At 36.0% G+C, this 24,369-nt stretch overlaps 1 protein-coding gene across 2 annotated transcripts in view; it reads left to right on the top strand.

Annotated features, from left to right (window-relative positions):
* The window catches only part of LOC5580055 (leucine-rich repeat flightless-interacting protein 2), a 157,114-nt gene that overhangs the window by 78,174 nt on the left and 54,571 nt on the right, over positions 1–24,369 (top strand). The gene's annotated exons all lie outside the window — the stretch shown is intronic.

Genomic DNA, 24,369 nt, shown 5'->3' with positions numbered 1-24,369 from the left:
GAAGAGCCGTGAATTACACGGAAAATACAAAAAATCCAGAAAAAATGCGTTTGATAGGCATAAATTAGCTGGTATTTGTGAATATTTTAATTTCTTCGCAAAATCTAAAGCTTTTGGGAATGCCGATGACAATGTCGATTTTATATTTTTTAGTTTTGTTTTTTTTAACGTTAAACTATGGTACAACATTTTGATTCAAATGCCGAAAACTGTGTCCATTCTGTCTCATATTCCGAACACCTTGAATTCCGAACAGCACGAATAAATCGTATTCAAATGAATAATTTTGCAAACAAATTTATCTGACAAACTACTGACCTCGAACTTGAGGATCACAACAACTCTCAAAGTTTAAAATATATTTAAATATATTAAAACTGAAATACAATTGACTGCCATTTCCTGGTAATTTGATGACATATTTCAGTGAAACGTTTCAAAAAAACCGCCATAGATTTGATAGAAATAACAATTTTGGGACCAGTTCAAATGGGGCTCCAATAAATTCTTCAGGAAAACCTCCAGAGATTCCTTCAAGAATTCCTCTAGAAATATTTCTAGAGAATCTTCCTGAGATTTCATTACACATTCTTTTGAAGACTATCCCAGGGAACTTGCATATCCTCCAAGATAATCTCTGTCGTAATCTCCACAGTGATCTCTCCAGAGATTCCACTAGCGATTTCTCCAGAGATTCCTCTAGGAAGAACTTTTGCTCGCTAACAGATTTTCCAGATCGGTTTCGATAGGGCTCCAGCAATACCTTCTGTAATTGGTTCAGGAATTCTGCCCGGAGTTTCTCCAGAAACTTCCTCAAGAATTTCTTTGGGAACTTCTGAAGGAATTATTGCAGAGATTACTCCAGAGATTCCTCCAAAGTTTCTTAAAGAGATTTCTCCCGGTATTCTTTCAAAAAAAATTCCAGAGTTTCCTCTAAAGATTCCTCTAGGAAAATCTCTATAGATATTTCTCGATTACTTTTTCAAATCGACGTAAGTAACTTCCATACGGTTTTAAGAAAATTAATTCAGAATAATCACAACCTGTCTTCTAAAACTGTTTTAAAATGAATCACCTTTTTAACATTTTTTCGACGTGTACATTGCTTAAATTTTGCATACAATGAGCTCGCGTTCAAAAACTATGGAGTTCCTATTATTTCACACAAGAATTTTATGACAAAATTATAAGCCGTTTTATTCAGTTACTTGCGACGTTTTTCTACCAGTGTAAAATCGACTCAAGTAGTGTTTTGTTTTGATTCGTGGTTAAGTCACTTTGTCTCTCCATACAGCGGGGCGGCGAAAGTAGTGGTTGATTGCAAAAGTTGAAAATCTTACTTTCGTCGTTTTGTAAATCCGGAAATTAAACGTTTTAAACGTGAAAATCGAGTTGGTTCAGAGCGACGGACCTGGTGTAGTGGTTAGAACACACGCCTCTCACGTCGAGGACCTGGGATCGAATCTCATCCCCGAGATAGTCACTAAAAATTTTAGTGACGTCTTCCTTCGGAAGGGAAGTAAAGCCGTTGGTCCCGAGATGAACTAGCCTAGGGCTAGGGCGTAGGATTGATAAAGTAAGTTTGTATACTTTTTTACTTGAGTCTGTATGAATAAGTTTTCGAGATTTCTCCAGAAATTCGTCAGGTAGTCCTCTCGAGATTCCTCCAGGAATTATTCCTGAGATTTCTTCCAAGGATCGCTCAAAGAATTCTATAAGAATTTTTTCTAGAGATTCCACGAGAAATTCATCTAGGGATTCTAAAGAAATATCTCCCAGGGATACCTCAAGGAAAATCGCTATATCAATTATTCTAATTATTTTTCCTGGTATTCCTCTTGAAATATCTAGAAATCCTTGGGGATTCCTCCAAGAATTTCTCTAGAAATTCTTACAGAGATTTACCCATGAATTTCATCAACAAAAATTGGATATCCTTCAGGGTTTCCCCCGTTATTTTTTTTTTTGAGATTCCTTCAGAAATTCCTTTCCTAAAAAAGTTTTTTGGGTAATCCCAAGATAAGTTCCTGGAAGAATTCTGGAAGAGCCTGTAGTGTAATTCGTAGAGGAGTCCCCGGAAGAATCTCTGGAGAAATTCTTGCAGGAGCCTATGGAGGGAATCCCTAGGAAAGGTCTGGAGGAGTTCCTGAAGAAATCACTGGAACATCAAATATGCTCTACGCAGTCTTTAATTTGAAATGGCTGTTTTCATAAAACAATCTGCGTAGACAACAGTCGATTATCTACCAGCAATCTTTTTCTAGAGAAATCCTGGAATAATCCATGGAGGACACCTTGGTTTTTTTTTCAGAAATTTCTGGAGGAATCCATGAAGAGATTTTCCAAAAGGAATTTATGTAGAGATTTTACTGGCGGAATTTTGGTATTTTTTTTTTAATTTAATGTCTGGAGAAATTCTTAGGGTAATTTCTGATAAAATTACTATTGGAATCCATGGGAGAATCTCTGGAGGAATTTCAAGAGGTTGTTTTGGAGGAATTCCCGGAGGATTTTTGGAGGCCCAGTACGAAGAAAAAATCCTGGAGAATTCCTGAAGGATTAACTGGAGGAATCCTTGGAGTAAGTCGTGTAGCGATTTTCCTGGTTGAAACTCTGGGATAATTCCTGGAGGAATCCCATGAGGAGTTTGTGAATTGTAGAACACATGAAGAAATTCCTGATGGAAATAGTCGAATGTCGATCTTTTTATTTTAAAAATTCGTTACAGAATATCTCAGAGTTTCCCCCATACATAAGTCTATTTGTAACATCCTAAGCTATCAATGATAGTCTATCATTTGGAGATTACTTACTCACTTTTGCTGGTCCAATGTCACTCAGGATCACATCTGCGTTACAATGTTTCTCCAATTCACCTGATTCAGGGATGTTTGATTCAATTTCTCGAACCTTTACTAGGTCTTGCTCCTTCTGGTCGATCCTAGGCGCTCCTCTGTGTCTTGTAGATGCCGGATTCACCTTTTTGGCGGGATTGTTGTCCGGCATTATTACAACATGCTCCGCCCATTGTACCCTTCCATTCATAGCCGCCAAAGAGTTGCGGCAGCTCGCAGTTCATTCTTCTCCTCCATACGTTGGTTTTCATATTCACCACCAAAGCTGGTGCTAAACATACGTCGTCACCAATGACACAGCGTAACAAAAATTACATGTTTGCGTGTCTCAAGGATCAAATTATGTGTCTCTAGTATATTTGAGGTTGCTGAATCTGATGCCGTTTTTAAAAATATTCCAGCACGTCACAATTTTTAGCTACAGGTCGCCAAAGTTGTATAAAACACTGGTTTTATTGATGTTCACATACAATTTAAAGTATAATTTATCAAAATAGTGAAATTGTGATCAAATCCACCAAACATGCAAAATAAAATTTCAACATACATTTTAGATATAATTTGGTTGAAATTTCACGATTAAATTATGATTAAATCGATTTTTTCGACATGCTTGCAGTGTCCAATACAAAACTTTTCGTTTCTCTTATATGACGAAATACAATACTTTTCTAAACCATCAAAAATAACTTTTGAGCATCGAAAGTAGTGTAAACTTTGTGGATAAGTACAGTTATATACATGAAGTTTGAGTTTTGTGACAAATTAAGCAAATCAATTGCCAAGCAAGCATTTGCTTGCAAGTTGGTCTAAATAGTAATTCGCAATTTCAACAGCACTCATCTCAAAAACTACACGTGCTATGATATTTTTGAAAAAGGCAATGGATTCAGCAGCCCTTTAATAAGTAAATAGCGGTATTTTGGTGCTTGAGTCCAAAACGGGTTCCGCAGTGTGATCATTGGTATACGAACTTGTCTACACATCGAATTCATTGCCGTGGGAAAAGATCATCACCTTTGTCGAAGTCTTTTGCGTGTGTCAAACGGGTCGTAGCCTTGATCAGTCTTGTAAGTATCCCAGGGGAAACCGTTTTCGTTTATAATCTTCTACACTCTTCACGATCGATAGTCTCGTACGGGTCTTGAATTCGATTAATAGATGATGTATACTATACACTGTATAGGCACTCGATATTTGCGACATTTTTGGAGGATCTTCCACAATGTAAATATTTGGTTTATTGTCGATCGCACATCCCCACCCATCGCTGGCTTGATAACTTCCAACTTGCTAGTGGTGAAAGTTTAACGATGGAGTTAGCAAATCACTTTCATCCACCGTCTCAAAAAGCTATGCAATCTGCCTCCACACCATTCAGATGTTCGTTGTAGTACTGCTTTCTCCTTTCAATTACTCTACTCTTATCCCTCAGGATACCTTCATCTGTACCTATGGCACATTTCGGCTTGCGGCACGAAGCCTTCGAGGGATTTGTTGAGTTTCTTGGAGGTTAAGTCCCTCAAGCTTTCCATCGAGGTGCAATTTTGGTACACCGTAGTGTTCATAGCCAATCATTTGATTCCAGCTTCAACTATATTCCTTGGATATGCTTGTTGTTTCAACAAGTAGTTGTATTCATAGAATTTGTTTATTTGAGAAAAGCGCGAATTCTGAAACCAAAGGTTCTAATCGAACCGTCAAACGTGGTTCCAATCGAACAAAATCAATGAGACTCAGAAAGATGTTACACAGTAGAGATGATGGATGTGTGAAATATCAACGCCGACCAAATGTGATATGCATTATTTCATTTGAGTTTCATCCAGTTGTCTATTCGACAATATTTCAATTTGAGAAATTCCACTTTCTACTTAAAGTCATTGATTCGAAATTGCTATGCTTTAGATAGGGGATCTAAAGTAGTTATTCCTTCCTTCTTAGGGTTCAAATCTGAACCCTGAATCTGATCCAGAGTCTGAATTCATTGATTCAAATGTCAAAGTTCTTCGGTCATCAAGCGCACGATCGGTCAAATTCCTACGCTGAAGGTCATATGATCAACTGGATTTGCACCGCATAAAGAATATGATATAGAAAGGAGAATGGCAGCTGAAATAGTTGGATTACCTTAATTACAATGCCTTTCGGTTTCAGCAGACCCAGTTATAGTACAATGGCAAAACATGTAACGCATTACATTTCGGTCCGACGACTGCCCATTCCAAGCTTTAAGACGATGAACCACCCGACAAATGCCGCGAAACTATTCGATCGTCGTTCTGTTTTGCTACAACCAAGCATTAGTCGACGTCTTTCTGACCAGCGAAACGTGATACGAATTGGTCAATGGTCCGACGAATACATAATCAAACGAGCCTGGTTTCGATGGTGACGATCGCGGACGAAGTAGACCATGCTTCTTTTTTGTCTTGGCATTGCGCCCTCACTGGAACGGAGTCTGCTTCTCCACTAAATATCACCTGAAGGCTTTCTTTGCCAAAATTGCAGTTTTCGCATTCGTTTATCGTGAGGCAGGCACGATGATATTCTATTCCCAGGGAAGTTACAATTACAAAAAAGATTTCGAACCGACTGAGGATCGAACCCAAACACCTTCGACACGACTTTGCTTGGTAGCCGCGGACGTTACCACTAGGCCAAGGAAGGCCCCCAAGCGGCCCATGTTCATTCGCTAGTTTTCCTAGTGAAGGTAGTTTGCACGGCGCCTAATTTCATAGTGACCAACTCCACTCTGTGACCAAACGGCCATGCAAAATTACTGCCTAATGTGGGCTTTCCATCAGCTTTCACAACAGAAGCTTACGTTCCTAGATGTAATCTTGTTAGGGTTTTGTGGCGCTAGGCAAGACGAGAGGAAATTAACGTTTTGTAATTGATGTGGATTCGTCTGAAAGATGGTGACGATTGGAGTCGTTGATTCTTGAGGAATACAGATTTTCGACGGTGAGAACCTTTGACAGCTATTTGGATCGAGTAGTTAAACGACCGTACATGAAATGGACGATTCAGGTTCTCAATTGAGTGTGACGCAGTAAATCAGAACCGTGACCACGATTCCGATTGGAGCAAACACACGATCTGTCAAATTACATCAGACTTTATCATTGCTTGACCGCTGGAATCAGTGACGTGAAAGTACACACACATATGCAGGGCTGGTATCAGGTCTTTTTTTTTAAGAAACTTGGTCACTTCTTTAAGGTGAAGATAAATCGAAGCTTAACGTCAATATGAAGAACCAAACATCCGCTTGAGCTGAAAAATCACTTGCTGGTGGTGATCAATCGATCAAGTTTTAAGCTTAAACAGATGTTTGGTACTTCAGATTTGTGCTCTTGAAAATTTGAGATTTCGCTTCGATTCATCTTCATCTTAATGCTAGACTCTAAAAGCCTCTATTTTTAAAGGAAATTCTCTGAAGCCTCTGTTTTATCTCTTTAGTAAGTTATTTTGTTATTCTGCTTGCAGTGAATCCTGGTGAAAAATTCAGAAATCATTACGCACCTATTCCAATGGTTCTTTGGAAATGCCTTCTCAGACTCTCAGAAAGTGGCAAAGCTTCGGATATTCCTGTAGTGATTTCTCCTAAGATTTTTAAGGAATATTTTCAGAGACTCCTCCAGGGATCTTTCCAGATTCTTTTGTTTTTTTTTTGAGATTTGTACACCAATTGGCTCAGAAATTCTTCCAGTGATATTTGCTTCGAGAAATCCTTGAATGCTGCAACGCTACTACTTTCAGTAATTTATACTGAGATTATTCTGATTTTTTTCCATAAACTTTCCCAGGATATGCTTGTACTGATTCTTCCACCAGTTGTTATCGATCCGTGGATCGTTCTTTTTTATTTTTTTTTTGAACTGATTGCATCGGCTTTAACATTGATCAGACAGACACAACAGCAAGCTTTCATTTGGAGTAACATTTTGTCATATAGGACTATTCTTGCGAACACCAAACATTTACGTCGAAAATAGTCAAAGGGTTGGGCTTGCCTGTTCTAGGTGATTTTTTCAAAGTTCCAGCCGAATATCAACAAATGTTTGTTCCAGAGTTGTTGAATAAGTTAGTTAAGATTTTTCTTAGAATTTCTACCAGAAGTACTGATTTTTTTCAGTTATTCTTTTAAACATTTCAATAAAGATTTCTTAAAAAACGGAAGTTACGGAATTCTGCATAACGTTCCAAAAAGTTTTTCGTAGATATTTCTCCATAATTTATCTCATGATCGCTTCTTCAGTTCCTTCAGATATTTCTCGACTGAAATTACACGTTTTCTTTAAAAATTTATTCAAGGTTTTCACAGCAATCATTTCAGTAATTCTTTCGAGCATTCCTTAGCAAATTTCTTCAGGAATTTCATCCGATATTTTTCAATTAATTAAGAAAATCCTGCTAGATATTAACCAGAAATTTGATTTCCATCATATGGGCTAATGGATTATGCCCCCTTATCGCGGCAAGGTCGCATAACCAAGGGGAGGGAATTCTGTTCCAATATTCGGATTTCCATACAAATACAAAGGCCAAAATCGTAAATTAATGGGTCGAAAATTAGTGCTTTTCCCCCAATTTTTTTTAGAAAAAGCTTTAGTAATTCTTCTAGTTATTTCCACAGAAATTTCTGTAGAGTTTCCGTGATCAATTCTCCCAATGATTTTTCAAAGCATGCATAGAGAAATTTTCCAGAATTTGATCTATGAAAATTTTAAGCACTGCAATGCTGTTACCTACAGTAATTTCTAAAGGAGTTATTTGGTGATCTCCCCAAAACTCTCACAGAAAATCTTCCACGATCTACAAAGGCTTGTTTCAGAGTTTTTGAAGAAAGTTTCTACGATATTTTTTTCAGTTGGATTCAAAGACATTTTCATATGGATTTCTGCAAAAATGCATCCATGGTTACTCCAAGGAATTGCTTCCAGGGATTATTCGAGAAAATACATTAGGAACTCTTCCAGACATCCGTAAATAAATTCCACATAGACGATTCAAAACGAAAAATATATTTCTACATGTTCGGATATTAAATAGCCGCACATGTTCAAAAACCTTAATTTTTGCTTCAAACTCTACTAATTCATTTTCAGCAAAATCCGTGCAAATTTGGGTTGCATCATATATTTTTCTCGTTAATAACTCATTCTTATAAATATTCAGCATCATCGAATGCAAATTTATACTCAAGTGTCGCTAACCTTATTAAATTATAACTTGTTGTAGGTACAATTAAAGAAGAGCTTCTTTATACCGTACAAATCCCTCCCCGCCAGACTAAGACTAAGGAATGGATTGTAGAATATTCTTCTTGCCTAAGTTTGCCTAAACGATACTTTTTGAAAAGCTTGAGAGTCAAAAAATGCATGAACAACATCATTTTTGTTAGAATTTTGCTCTGTGAAAATCAAAAAATTATGACTATGCCCAGAATAGAGTCGTGAACCCTAAGTCAAGTTCCAAAATACTTTTGATGACTCAAAATAGTAAAATATTGAGAAGCCATAATTTTTGCCACGATTTTTTTTAAGTCTGGACCACTGTGTGCCACTGTTTCTCAACCTTGGTAACCACGAAAAAAAAAACGGGTCGCTGGAAGGTACTCGTTTCAGCGAGCTTTTCACATGGTCGGGAGTCTGCGGACCCCCTGTTAAGAAACGTGGTTCTATGCCTTTCTCAAAAAATCAGGAGTTCCTTCAAATACCCTTGTAGTAGTTAATCAAGGGTTTTTTTTGTCCTAAATACCGCCTGGAATTTGAACAAATATATTTTGAACAATTTATGAGAAATTTCCGCGACATTTCCATGGACTCCATACTTGAACGTTTTTTTAAAGACTTCCGAAGGAGTTCGGGCTGAAATCTTAGAGGGAATCTGGACTAATTCATTGAAGAAATTCCTAATTAAAAACTTGATAAAAATGCTGAACGACAATTCCATAGGAAATCAAAGAAAATATTTGAAGGAATGAGGATCTTGGAGGAAGTCCTAAGGAAATCGATGAAAAACCACTGGAGAACTTGCGACTTTCCTGAAAAAAAAATAGATAGAATTTTTTAACGAATAACTGATGGAATAACACGGCTGATAGCAGGTTTAGTTTAGAAACTTGGTCTCTATCAAAATAGTGACCAAGTTTCAATGGAAGGTTGGAGACCTCTTTTTTCAAGCCTAATGCTCTCTAAAGCCGTTTTTTTTAATTTCTTGATGGAATTGTCTTCACGATGCTCCTCAGATCGTTATTATCAGAAAAAAAAATCTGTGCTCACCATCGTTTTCTATGACTAAGCTGTGTGTCTGATCGAAATTTAAAAAAACAATCGTAGGACATGTTTTGAACTTGTAAGTTCACAAACTCAAAAGAAATCGGTGTTAACTACAGTATGGCCCATAAAAAATGCGAAAATTGTTGGAACGTGAATATATCATACACAGGCGTTATTTTCATTGTTTTTGATAGAAAATGTAATTTCTGATTATTGTAGTATATTCTGACACAACTTCGCTATCTAGGACAATTTTTGTAATATTTTCCTTACTGTCCTAATTAATGCAATAAAGCAACAAATAAGTTCAAAGGTTTTGTCCGTCCAAAGCTAGAAACAGCGTCAGATTGTCGTATACTATGGTGAAAAACTTTACACCTTCAAAAATTACACTTTATTGTTGAAAATTTTAGTGTGTTTGGTATCAGATGATGGAGGAGTTCTTAGAGAACGTGTTTTTTTTTTATCACAATAAAATATTTTGACAGGGTCATAGTTTTGAGGACATTTGCATCTTATAGGTTTGATATGCCTTTATTTTTTTGTTAAAGTTGAATAAAAAACAATTACGGAGGCCAATAACAGATTTTAGAGGATGAAATTTGTTCATTCGGTGTGAGACAACTTATATCAATACTAGCTCATAGGTTTTGAGCAAAACGGAGCCGCTTATCACACTTATATGAAGGTTCAATCAAAGTTCTCCAAAATGAGCCGTTTTTTTTTTTGAAAATATGTTTAAGTCTCCAATCACCCCGGTATGAACCAATTATATCATTTGATATGGGCGTATGCTGGAGACAAGGCCTGTGAAGAATCTCAAACCATCGTTGATGTTCTAGAAGCTTTCATCACACAGATATTGAACTCGACGTCCGCATGATAAAATTTGAAGGTATGCTCTCTGATAAGGTGAAAGTAACAGATAAAAATCATGTCCAAAGTGAAAAACTGAGTCTAAATAGATTAAATAATACAGGTAATAAATAATATTTATGTTACATCCACATTTTCTATGTAAAAACTACCATAAAACATGATATGGCGATTTTCGCATTTTTTATGGGCCATACTGTAAAGGGTTTTTCCTTTACCGTGACTATCAGCAGGTATATCCTATCGAAACTTGATCCAAAATAAGAAAGGTTAATGTGGGTGTTCAAGTTTACCTTGTTATCTAGATTATTCAGCTATAAAAATTATTTCACAATTCATAATACCATAAAATTGGTTCCGTATTGTTTTATAGCACTTGAGCCAATGAAAAACGAGTTAATTATGGATAACTTCGGTGAAATGTTATCGCAGTTTGTCGGAAACAACATTTGAACATGATTGACGATATTAGAATGCATTTTTGATCTATTTAACATTGTTTTAACTTTTTGATGTTTAAGCCTCGAAAAGGGCGTAACCCTTGATTTCGACAATATTGTGATTCAAAACCTTGCCCAGTCAAACCAGCATTGAACCCAGTTTTGATGGTAGTTTTCTTCTGATAATCACGGTAAACGAAACACCATTTGAATATCATATATTTTCTGTGAATTGTTGACTTACAACTTCAAAGGGGCGATCCCTACATTTTTCTCAATTTTATCCAGATATGCAGTTTAGCCATAGAGTAATTCTCGCTGAGACCGGTCCACTTTTTACACTTGGTCTTCGAAAAGCTCACATTTATGTTCATTCGTAAGTTTTTGTCGAGTAAGTAAAGAAACTGCATTCGGTTGGCCAAATTGATGAACCTCTCGGTACTTATAATTAAAACAGTTTTTGAAGACCCCTCGATTTTTGACAGTTTATTGCTCTTTTTAACTGCCATAGCTCAAAAAAATTTTCAACGACCCCTTCACAATTACATGGTTTTGGAAAAAGAAAACATAGGAGCTTCATTTGCAAAAATAAAAATATTTGATTTTATCGGAAAAACTGAATCACCCTACACTGCCCATAACTGCATAACAGTCACATTCGACATTTTTGACAAATTGGAGTTAATACCATGGAGAGTCATCAAATGATAAATACTTTCGATCAACTTATTGAAATTTGTGAGATTTTTCTAGAAAATTCGAAAAAAATACCAAGTTGTTTTGTCACATTGGTATATGTAATCGCATAACAGTCACATTGAGATTATAACTGAGCCTCGTAATGTAATTGCAATGAAATTTCTATTAGAATTATTTTCTGCCTACCAGCCCTCTAAAATTTACAGGTCTACCAGCCCTCTAAAAATTACAGGTTGAATTATTGAAGGTATCTAAAACGAAGTTCTGGAGGAATTTCTCAGTAAGTCCATAAAAATATCAATTACCGAACTGTTACTGAAATCCTGGAGAAAATCATGATAAAATGCATACAACAATATGAGCAGTAACCCTTGCCGTAATGCCACGAGCAGTGCTGTAAACATTCGACATTTTTCGCGACGTTCGTTTCGCTTCCATGGTCAGCAGTCAAATGATTTCTTTACACTCATTCACTACCGTCACCTCTCACACACAGCACGAGCGGTAGAATGAACATCGAGAAACAATAAAAGCTGTGGAATGAATGTCGTCTGACTCGATGACATTTTTATAAATCATTATTTTGCATAAATTTCAGAAGTGTACGGTCATAAACAACAATAATAGTTGCCGTGATTACTTACAACACTGGTCACGATATATCTAAAAAAAAGTATTGGAAATATTCTTAGAGAAATGTATCGTCATATTCTATGAGGAATCAAGAAATTTTCTCCTGAATCCTGTGAAGCTTATTATTATTTTCTTTATTGTTGTTTAGTTTGTAGTGGTCCCTATTTGGTCTTTTCTTTTACGCAAAAGGTTTCCAAAATTCCTATTTTCAAGACACTCAGCCGCTACTAGCCCTGCATATGTATGCTCTTGCTTTCCAATGTAAGCCGTTTGCGGCAAATCGGATCGCCTTATTTGATCGCAATTGGCATCAATATGGTTTCCACGCGTGCTGCACCGTCCAGGATTCCGGTCAATCGGTAAATGGAAGGTCGTATTTCATGTCGTGTTTCCATATCGAGGGCCCGGCTTGGGCCGCCCTGTCATGTCATTAGCACCATGAAGCCATGAGATGAAAGCAGCGATTGGAATCGGTTTGCTTCCCGCACACCCCCGATCGGGTCCGGTCCAATTCGACAACGACGTCGCTTGGGAAACCTCCATAGCAGTGGTTCTCAAACTTCAATAAGTCGCGTTCCCTTTTGAGATTCTAGAATATTTTAGTATACTTAATTGTAACTCAAAGCCGACTAAAATGTCATTTGAATACCATGCTGCCAGTAATTCGTAAAATGTTCAAACCATTTTTACAAAAAAATCTACTTTTCTAATAATAATTTAAAGTATCCTCGGGAATACTTTAAAGGACATACAAAAAATCTCAAAAAGTAATCCAAATGAGAGATGATATCACACTGAAATTATATTTTCAACTTCAAATTTTCAAATTTTCAAAAAGTTAACACGAACCCCTAGGAGTCCGCGGATCATCTGTTAGGAATCACTGCACCAAAGGTTTTCGCTCTCCAAGGCCTTGATATCCGTGCGCAGTGCATTTATCTGATATGTGCGATGTGATGATGACGGCGGCGCTCACTAGCTGGGAAGCCGGTCAAACTCGTCCAGCGGGGGAACGTTGCCAGTTAGAGTTGACAATCGAGTGAACGCGCGTTTATGCAAATTAGATGCTAAATTTTTGGGAATTCTGGCATCGGATTGTTGACCGTTGATTGGCATTCAGCGGACAAGGTCTGTAAACATTGTGTCGCTGTTGATGATGCCGGAAAGGGTGCCGGTTAGATGGTGCCCAATTCGGTGGATTTGTGTCATGGGATCAAAGAAAGTTTGCAAAAAATGATCTTCAAAGATAAGTTAGCATCCGTAACATTCCTGAATTCAGATTAGCATAACATTATACTTGTGTCATGCATCAAACATTGACCACAACTAGATAAATTCAGGGACAAAAAAGCCATGCCGCCTATTTGCCTTTTCAATGCACTAAACAGGGTGTCCATCCATCCGGGAAATCCGGGAAAAGCGGGAAAAACCCGGGAATTATAAACTACCGGGAAAAATACGGGAAATACCCGGGAATTTGGAGAACAAACCGGGAAAATATGTATTTCAAGCAGAGGCTGTCAGTTAGTTTCAATGTATATGGGCAAACTAGATTTTTTTTTCTATAATGTGCACGACTGGCTGTTACTCGTACTTCTAACTTTTAGTGAGTTGGTAGAATGATAGTTAACGATTCAAATCCTTTAAAAATTTCTAGAAAGATATTAAGGATCCTTGAGTCAGAGACCCTGACTAGTTTCTTGGCAAGATGCTTGTTCGATTTCCATTTACCGTTTTGATTCATATTACGGACACTTAAGGCCTCTTTGAAGCGTTAGCCACCTAAAAGTATATAAATTAAATCAATGTATATGATTCCTCAGCGTTATCATGCTATCAGGACACTTACCTTTCGAATGGTATGTGAAGGTTTGAATTCCACAACTTCAATACATTTAAATAAATAGAAATGTGTGCCCGCTTCATGATTTTTATTCCGGACACCACCTCACTTTTGCTCCTTATTCCGGACGCTTTGATTCAAATTCCGACAGCCCGTAAAAAGCAAAGTTAGAAAAGTTAAATCGTGAAATAAACACTACCAGCCATTAGAAAAACGTCAAAACTAATTGAGCATTGTCAATTTTCATGGATTGCTATGTAAAAATCAACGAGTCTCCAAATTGGGAACTTATGAACGGCAAATTTTGAAACATTTCAATTGAAACCTTTCTCATACAAAGTTGAGAGTCCGGAATTTGAAGCTGTCCGGAATTTGAATCAGAACGGTATATTCATGGCAAATTCTTGATTTTAGCTTAGAATACTGAAGGCAAGATCTTAGCTGGAATACTGAAGGGAAAAGAACCAATAATTGATTAAATACCAATGTCCTCAAAGTATTCTTGGCCAGATTTTTAACATGTTTTCAATCAAATCTTTGATAGATTGCTTGGAACAGTGTGTCTACTACCTGGAAAAACCTGGGAGACCTGGAAATATCAGGAAATTTGATTCAACCTGGATAAAAACCTGGAATTCTCAGGGAATTTCTGCTACACTCAGGGAAATTGTTTTGAAGCAGAAGTACATGGTAGTATTCTATCAAAAAAATTCGGCTGCGCCGCTATCAAAACGCTACTTGACATATTTGATTCTTTTAACGTTTTTGAATTATTCAGCATAAAACATGTTTAGACAAGGAACAGACCTTTAGATTGCCAAATTGGTAAAGGCAAGTAAAGTTCCAGTTGGGTGTCGTTCATGAGCGAGTGTAAAGTGTAAGTGTAAACACTCTAAATTTTCTTCCAAATTTTTCTGGAATATTTCCAGGAATGCTTAGAAGAATTTCTTCAGAACTTTGTGCAGCAAATCCTAACGCAATCCGCAAACGTTTATTCCAGAGTTAAAAAACTGCAGTAATTTTCACAAAGATTTTCCCAGGATTTCCTCCAGATGCTTTTCCACGGAATGTTTCACCAATATTTCCTTATTTTACTTTAGATGATTTCCCACAGATCCTGCAGGTTCTCTTTTTTATTCCAGAGTTTAAAAAAATCGCTTCGACATTTTTCCAAGAAACCCCCCACAATAATTCCTATGCCTATTTTTCATTTAGGCAAATGCATCCACTATTACTCAGGAATCGCTCCAAACATCATTCAGGCATTGTTCGATGAAATCTATTATAAACTTTTCCAAATTTTCCTCGATAAATTTGACCTGGGATTCCTCATTAATTTCCCTCAGAACTTTCTCACTGCATTTATACAGCATTTCATCAAAATATTTTTGCAGCGGTTCAAAGATTTATCTAAAAAAAATTATTTAAATTTCCAAATCTCTATGGATTATTCAAAACTTTATTCAAGATTCCACACCAGTTAATACTATAGTAATTATTACAGGTATTACTGTGATCATTCATAGATAGTTTTTTTCCATGGATTCAGTCCGATTTTTTTAAACTTCTTGGGGGACATTACTTCGAGATTGTAATTGTTTTCAGTTATCTTAGCAATTTATCAAGAACATTATAAGAATAATTTTATCAAAAATATAGGAGTTCTTTCAAAGATCCTTGTAGAAACTCATCAAGGCATACTTGTTGAAACTTATAACAGAGGTTACTCTAGGATTTTCTTTCGAATTTTTTTCTGCACATTTTTAACAGTTTTCTCCAAAAAAAAAAATGAAAAATTTCCTTGACGTTTCTCTGGAGACATTCCTGTATGAATGACTAGAAAAATTCTTTGAAGACCTCATTGAGTAATTCAAACAAAATTTGGAAGGATTTCTGAAGGAGTTTTGAATTCTTGAAGGTGCCCTCCTAATCGGGAATGCTGGAGAAAGTCATAGGGGAAAAAATGGAATATTTTTTGAAGAATTTGAAGCATAATTGGAAAATGTATGAAACGATCTTTGAATGGATTCTTTATGGAATCTTCAAAGTAATTTCTGTAAAAAATTTTTGAAGCCATTCAAATCGATTTTTTTTTAAGAATTACTTAGAAAGTTCGTGATCAACAGTAAAACGAGCAGTTACACTTTTAATGTCACAAGAAATTCCACAAAAGTCTTAGAAATAGTCTTTTAAAAATGTCTGTTCAACTTAGGAATCTAACTCTCATGTCGTGGTTTCTGTTAAGTTGCTTTTTGTATTCATAATTCATGTAAGTAAGACTTCGTTTTGGCTCGTAATTGTTTCTTTTTTTTTCAAACAAGAGGTTTCTCAAGTTCTTATTTTCAAGACGATACGCTACCAGCCCAGGGTTTTCCAATATGTCAATAACGCAAAAATACAAAATGTTCTACAGAGAAATATTCTGGGTATGTCGCTGATGTTCATAAATCTTAATTTCATTTTAAACGAAAGGTTTTTTTTTCCTTAAGATCGAATATACTGGGGACTCTCTGACTTTAATGATTAAAAGCATTTTCAGACCAATTGATAAATATTCTTGTTTTTTTGTGGGAATAAAGTAAAAATTAAGTAAAAATTTGTTTTTTCCTGTGTTGCTTTAAGCAAACAAACGTTAAACGTTTAGAACAAAACAGATAGTTTTTAGAAAGGAAAAACACTTTCAAATTTATCTTTACATTATTTCTTTTACATAATTTCTTTGAAAATATATTTTTGGTCATCTAAAACTAACTATTCGTCGATCATTTATGTATTTTTGAGGTTTTTTTTACCTGGATTTTTTTTACAAGACCTGGAAAAACCTGGAAATATCAGGGAATTTCATTTCGGTAAACGAGTAGACACCCTGTGGAAGATGCAATCTAAAACTTATGGCTAAAGTTTCAGTCAGTTTCATAGGAGAACAATAACATGTTAGAATTCAGAAACATTTAGAATACGAATAGCGTTTCTGTTGAAAATATCTCTCCTGGGATCTAACATGAGTTTTACCCAGAGCGTTAATGATTAATCATAAATTCAATCATGATTAATGATTAATGATTATGATTAATCAAAAATGTTAATCATTAATCACAAAAAATCAATTGTTAATCTTTAATCACTAATCATAATCATTGCAATATTATGTTTTAATCATTAATCATTAATCATAATCATAAAGATCGCTAATTTTATTCAGTAATCATAATCTTAATCATAAGTCAAACATTTAATCAATCATCAATCAATCATTGAACAAAATTTTACAAATTTTACAAATTTTACAACATTGCCTTCTAATGTATAAATAAATTTTGCATTTCTTATATCTTGTGACACAAACAATGAAAGTTTATGCTCAAGGAACGTCCAAATCCAACCAAGTACAGCATGGCTTTGCTTTATATCCGAAGACGTTATCACAAGATTTAAAAAGACCCTTAAATATATCCTCCACGTAAGACGGTGCATTTCTTAGTTGTATATGATCCGAATCCGAAGACGTGGTTGAAAGCTTGTGAGTGGTACCATTCTACATGAAGAATTGCTGTTTATAGGGGCAGATCATAAAATTTCGACCTAGCACTAGTTTTTTGGCCGTTCATAAGATTGTTGTATACTTTGTATGAATACCCGAAAATTGGCACAACATTGTGGCATTTCTGTCAATAGCTCCTCGCTGTTTTTGTTCACGTTTGATGTTTGCAATCTAACATCGCCTGCAGAAATCCACTGAATGTAGCAGAGCGTTAAGTTGATCTTGATTAAACATTCGATGATTATAAACGATAAACCGTGCTTAAAGTTTTTCAATTTGAATTGTTCTCTTCAATAATGAGTAAAGCCATGCATTTTCAAGTTTATGACTCATTCGTTGCATACGTCAAGGCGTGTAAGTAGCATCAATTCATTACGTAGCGCTAAAAATTGAGTTTTTTTTAACCCTGGGGGAAAGCCCTCCCCTCTTCGTAATGCTTTTCGTATAAACATTTTCAAAATTTTGTTTGAGTCGCACCGTATGAGCTTACCCTTTCCCCTTTCGAGCATTAGTGATTGGTGGACGGAGCCTTAGGAAGATTATTTAATTATTATTTTTATTAATAATCATTGATTAATGGTTAATCATTCAAAAGCTAATGATTAAATGCCCAAGAGTATGCTCTAAACGCCTTGAAGTATGCAACAAACAAGTTATATACATAATGATGAATTTTTCCCTTGATTAGCAATAAATCTGATATAAAATCTTTTGAACTTCGTTACAGCAAATTTTTAATCGCAAACCGTTTTTACTGAAATTTAGATTCAAATCAAGGAAGGGCAGAAATGTCTTTAAATATTGTTTAAAAAATATGTTTCCAGTTTTTCATAAAGATCTCGTTAGGAAATTCCTAGCGAATATTCAAACTGATTTCGCCCAATATATATCAAAGAATTGGGATGTTGATCGATGAAATATTTGCAGTGTTTTGTAACCTATTCGAAAGATCACATTTTCTGAGTATATCAAGTATATCAAAAAGATTTCAATCCGTAGACTCAAAGACATTTCAATTTAAACAATGATAGCTCGCTCGAAATTGAATTTTCCGGGGGTGATTCGAAAGAGATTTCCATACTAATATCGAACCCGTTATTAAAATAGTTTCAGGGTACGGAGAATTTTGAAATTTTAATATATGTAGATTCAGAAAATCCAAAAAACTGGATACTCCTAAACAAGCCAATTCTTCGGAAAAATCTAATATCTAATACTTCAATAATTCACTTGATAATGAATTCAAATGCTTGGTTTGCAAAATTCATAAAGTTTAATATATAGAAAGCTAGGTTTCAGAACTTTCTTTTTGGAGGAACTTTTGGAGTATGAATAAACAACTTATTAAATTTTAACATTTCGCTTTTCAAAAGGAATACTAAAAATCACTAGAAAGGCGAGCAAATACTATTAAACATTTAAATGTTTAATAATAATATATCACAAGATTAGCAGTATATTTGAGTTAACCGGGGTTTGCTCGCCTTACTAATGATTTTTTCAACACCAATATGTTGAATACTTTCCCCGGGAAATCGAGAATTCTTAACAACCCGGCATATGTTCAAGTTTATCAATAACGCTTGAAACTTCCGTTTAAAACTTCATAATTTATGAAGTTGGATGTGTTGCAAGCTACGCTTCACAGAGCCAATATATTGACCACTATTTCCAGGATACTGGCTCTTGAAGCAGAGCAATGGACCATTTCCGTGAATTTTTTTAATTGGCTTATATGCTTTCTGGGGGTTAGATCTGATGGAAATGGTCTATTGAATCGTAATTTACGAATCGATACCCACAGTTTCAAAGATAAACATAAATCCTGATATTTACGGAATTTTGTTAGAAGACGACTGAAAAACATAATTTTGAAAATCTACCGTAAAACTAAACATTACATAAACTTCGCATATGGATTAAATGGGAAACAATATGCGAAATTTGCGATGAAATTACACGTCTTCTCGGTGAGAATCGAACTCACGACTCCCTGTTCACCAGATAGGGCGCGTTATCCCTACATCACGAGAGGACTCACGGACGCAGATGTTAACCTGAATTCGATTTCAACTCAGTAATCACACACTACTCGCCAACGACTGGACGAGATTTGTATAGTGCAAGCTCAGATTTATTTCAATTTCTTTATTTCTTTATTTGGAGCACACAATGGGTCGTGACGTTTTTAATATAAATACGATAAATGATAATTTAAAAAAAAAAACTATTGTTTTGAAATTGAAAATTTTGATCAAATTTGACATTAGGCATATAAGGGTTAATCATAATCATTAATCATAATCACTAATCATACTGAGTTTAGTCAATAATCATAATCATTAATCATCTACAATTGTAATTTAATCATTAATCATAATCATTAATCATACTCTGGCTTAAAAATCAATCACAATCATTAATCATGACTTAAAAATTTTTAATCAATAATCATAATCATTAATCATGATAAAAATGAATATAATCATTAATCACTTAATCAATCATTGCGACCCGTTAATCATTAACGCTCTGGTTTTACCATATCAAGAATTTCTACAGAAACCAACCATGGCCCATGTCTAACACATAATTTCGAAGGCATTCTTAGAAGATTGGCTATTAAACTTTGCCATTTTGTGAAAATATAGTCCAAGTTTAGATATACAGATTTTGTGGAAAAATAGTCTAAGTTTGAATACATATATCTGGAACTTGCTTATACAATTTCAAAATCTCTTTGTACTTCCTTCGAATGGTATTTTAGATATTGCAACAAATGTTTTAATTTATTTTTGTCAAATACACTTTTGATATTTAAACTGTTTTGAGCTTATGTTATAAATTAGATTAAAAATAATTCATGATAAATTTAGATCAAATCCTCAAAATTTGTCCATTATTCATAAAAAAATATGTCGCTGGATCAATTTGTCATCCTTTTTTTTGTGGGCATCCGGGAAAAATCCGGGAATTGGAAAACTGGTTTTGAATGGACACCCTGACTAAACAAACAATCGATACATGAAAGTGTTCAGTCAATAAGAAATAAGCAGATTATAATCACCAAACAAGTACAGTGCGGTTTACCATACAATCTACTTCGGTACTTAAATTGTTTTGCGAAACAAATGCAATCTGGTGGTTTCCTCAACCACGCAAATACCCCATAACAAGTTCAGACCGTCGCTGATAAATCTCGTTACAAAATCGTGAGTGAGTGGGAAAGTGAAGCAAGAAAACGATTTTTCCCGTTTTCTGCGCGACAAAACAATACGCCAATACTGGCAATATGTAAGGGTTCAGATCTTTTTATAGCAAAAGTATGTCACCACGCGATGTCGTTGTCGGTAAGAGACTAAACATAAACGGAAGTAATTACGGTTCGTTGCTCCACAGCCGTCTTACTGGCGTTGCAATGAAGTATCTCTATCGATGAACGGAAATCGAACCCGTTTGGATGGTTCTTCTAATAATTTATACGCTTGGCGAATGCTGACACGGCGTATGGTTGTGTTCTAAAAATAGATATAAATTGCAAATTGCTGCTTGACATCCCGCCGACAGGTTTCCTCTGATAAAAGGAAAAGTGGTTGAACTGGCATGAGGTCGGATATCGGCTTCGAGCTATGCACTGATATCAACGGAAAAAATAACAAGTTTGAATTAAAAACAAACGATTAAAAAATGTTGAGCAAAATATTATTACCTTATTACTTTTGGCGAATAAAAATTTTACTACGATAAAACAACAGTTGTACCTAAACACGCAACACATCTAGACATTTCATATACTTTGCAATTGAAACCAAATGGACAAAATTAAAAAAAAAATGCGTAAAAATTATTCGTTGTGAGAATGGAAATCACGACTCTCAATTCGCTAGACATACACGTTACCAACTATACCACGAGACGTAACAGAAAGATCATTGCAAAAAGAGGTTTACAAAATCTGGTCCAAACAGTATTGCTTTTTCTTGGAAACTCCCTTTCTCCTAGAAGCGTGACTTATTTAGTGGCTTGAACAATACGACATAGCATTGTTTAAATTTTCAGGTTCATGACACCAAACGATTATTATGGAAATTATTTCCTAATAACCTACAACCTTCAAATTTATCTAATTTCATGCTTTTTTTGTAATTTCAGGTAAGTTACATGGCGCTTCATTGATGATATTCTTTTGAACGACAATGAGCAGGATAAGTAGGTAATTGATTCCTAAACTATCTAACAAGATTTACTATATCGATCATGGCAAAACTCTATACGACGAGGGCAAGTATGTCAAATCTTGCTAACTTAATAGACGTAGAAAAATCGTTTCGTCATGCATAAACACACAATGTAACATTAAAAAACTATTCCTTTGTTCTCATAAGCTAGACCGACAAATTTGATAAAAGACCATTAGCACACCTCAGGGTACCAACTTAATTGAATGTTTACTACGATGCGCGACAATCTCACCAGGTGTATCAGGAAGAGAGTTTCACTCATTCGGAACCGCGAGTATAGGCAGAGAGCGAGAGAGAGCCGCGTTAATCACTCACTAAGTTTGCTGCGGTCGATCGAATGCTTGTTTTGCTCTGCTTAACTCGCCTTTTTAACTTCGCGCATATCGTAGTCGTCATACCATGGACGTGCTTTGGCTCAAGTAATGGCAAACGCTAAAATTTTCTCACAACATGTTTTTTTTTTCATAATCAAATTTATCCACATTCTAAATGAACGTACAACGTGTTTATCGAGCAAAGACTGGACGCGATAATGATCACCAAAATATCATTTTAAATCAGATACTTCTCATTTTTTAGGGATTAAATACCTATATATTAGCTATGTTTTGGCATAATTTATAATAATACATAAATTATTTATTTATTGAATTTCCTCCCCCTAGCCCCCTAGTACATTTCTCTCAACAACAAATCATGAGATCTTGGGCAAGGCTTTGTCCATCTTCCTTACACAATTTCTCCCAGTTTTCTTCAAAACTTCATCGGTTTTGAATGTTTTTCCGCTTTTCTTCAACTTTTTCTTTATTATTGCCCAAAACTTTTCGATGGGACGAAGTTCTGGTGTATTTGGCGGATTTGCCTCCTTCGGGACCACATTAACGCTTCGTACCAATCTATTACAGACTTAGCGTAAAGGTACGAAGCGAGGTCCAGCCAGAACAGCGTGGGACCACGGTGAGACCGGAGGAAGGACGGCAAGCGTTTCTCTCGATAAATCTGCTCGTTTATGGTACCGGTTGTAACAAACAGCTTGCTGTACTGTCCGCACTCGCAGATCGCCTGCCACAACAGGTACTTCTTCGCGAATTTATTCATCTTTCTCTTCCGGAACTTCTGCGGAACATCCGTGCGGGATGTACCGACAAAAAACTCGAGGCCAGGGATTTGTTTGGCACCCGCCTTGATGTATGTCTCGTCGTCCATGACGAGACAGCCTGGCTTGACCAGCCACTCACGGTACAGCTTCCGCGCACGCAATTTGGCTACCTTAAAAAACCTAGCCCAGCTCAATTCAAGGTCTGCTGGACGAACCACTTCAACCAATTGACCTTTTTGGCCACGTCTCGGGTGGAAAGTTTCGGGTTATTCTTAAAATACTGACTTATCTTCCGCGCCTTCTCTGGGTATTCCGTTTTCGGTTTTCGGCCGTTCGATGGCCTTCGTCTCCTGGAACATCTTTACAATGCGGGATACGGTGGAATGGTGGAATGAAATGCCGATCCATCTGTGCGATCTGACCAGGATTATCGATCATCGCGCCCAATATTTGCTGGCTAAGCTCTTCTTGTTTCGAATGCATCTTGAAAACTACTTGACAGATCGCGATAAAATTTTGCACACATAAAAATAACACTCCAAACTAGTATTACCCAAAACTTCATTAATTTTTACCCGCGCGATAAAAAGTTACACGCAAAACAAAGTGTCACATTTTTTCCGAGTTCAATCTTTAATATCGCGAATCCGTGCAGATATATAGCTTAACTTTTCAAAAGGACCTATAAGGCCTTGGCAAATTTAACGAACATTGGCGCACAAGCCATAATTTAATACCATTTGACCATTTCAAGTGACATGTTGAAATGCCAAAATAATCTATCTTGGTTCGCATTACCAACCAATGGTGACTCCCAGATCCTTATCCCACTAATCCAATATCTGTTTCATGACAACTGTGAAAATGCAGAGGTATACTCGGTCTCTAGTAAAAATGGTTGTTCAACTAACATTTCTTCCCTTCCTCGATGACCGTAAGGACGATTGACTTTCAAATTTTGAGTTCTCGATTTGTGCACATTGAGAGTGGGTAGCTAATCCTTAGCTCCGATCATTGAATCTCTGTGCAACTATGATTATTTTTATCAATCACGTAGTAGCTAGGAACGGACTGAACTATAAATTGTAAGGTTATAAATGCTCATGCTCATAAACTCGCTAGCTCATTTACAGAAGTAAAAGAAACAACCGAACGTACCGAGTTAAATCTGCTGTTGAAAACTCAGTAAAAAAGATCAAGAAATTACCGAGCCAATCTTAGTTTGAACCTGATCACTCGAACTTCGCATAGTGACTAACTTTTGATGAGTTGCTAGAAAGTTCCTAGTAATTTTTAGCAGCATCCTGTAAAAAAATCTTTGATTACTTTTTGTATTTGGAAGATTTCGCTTACAAAATTTTCCGGATTCTTGTAAGATGCTGTATGGCAGTGATGCATTTGAAACTGAACACGAGCCAAAAATGAACTGAACGCGTTCTAATTCTGCACGTGCGTCGTAGGAATGATTGTTTTTCTCGGTTTTGATACGTCCAGTGTTTTATGAATGCTAGCCATGCTACATGGTCGTTTACACAAACCCGTGTGTAGACATGTTTTATTGGGATGAATTGTTGCAACATGAACCAATGCCCAAAAATTATTTATATGTGCCAGAACGTCTGCCAAACGTTTCCTATGGCCTTTCCCATCCCATTAACATTCCACAATATCCCGTAACAGCTATGAAAGGTCGTAGAGTTCTCTGCATCTTTCTTAAGTAGGTGTTCAATTAATCATTCCATCCCATTCCTCAGCATTCGCAAGGACGTGGCCGGAACAGCTCTCGATCGTTGGAGGATGCGTCAATCTTGTCTAAGAGCCAAGGGTTGGTCCCAAATCTTTGACTTTGGTAACG

This window comes from Aedes aegypti, chromosome 1 (assembly GCF_002204515.2).
Source record: "Aedes aegypti strain LVP_AGWG chromosome 1, AaegL5.0 Primary Assembly, whole genome shotgun sequence".
NCBI lineage: Eukaryota > Metazoa > Arthropoda > Insecta > Diptera > Culicidae > Aedes > Aedes aegypti.
The sequence above is the reverse complement of the archived record's forward strand: the minus strand, read 5'-3'. Positions and strand labels throughout refer to the sequence as shown.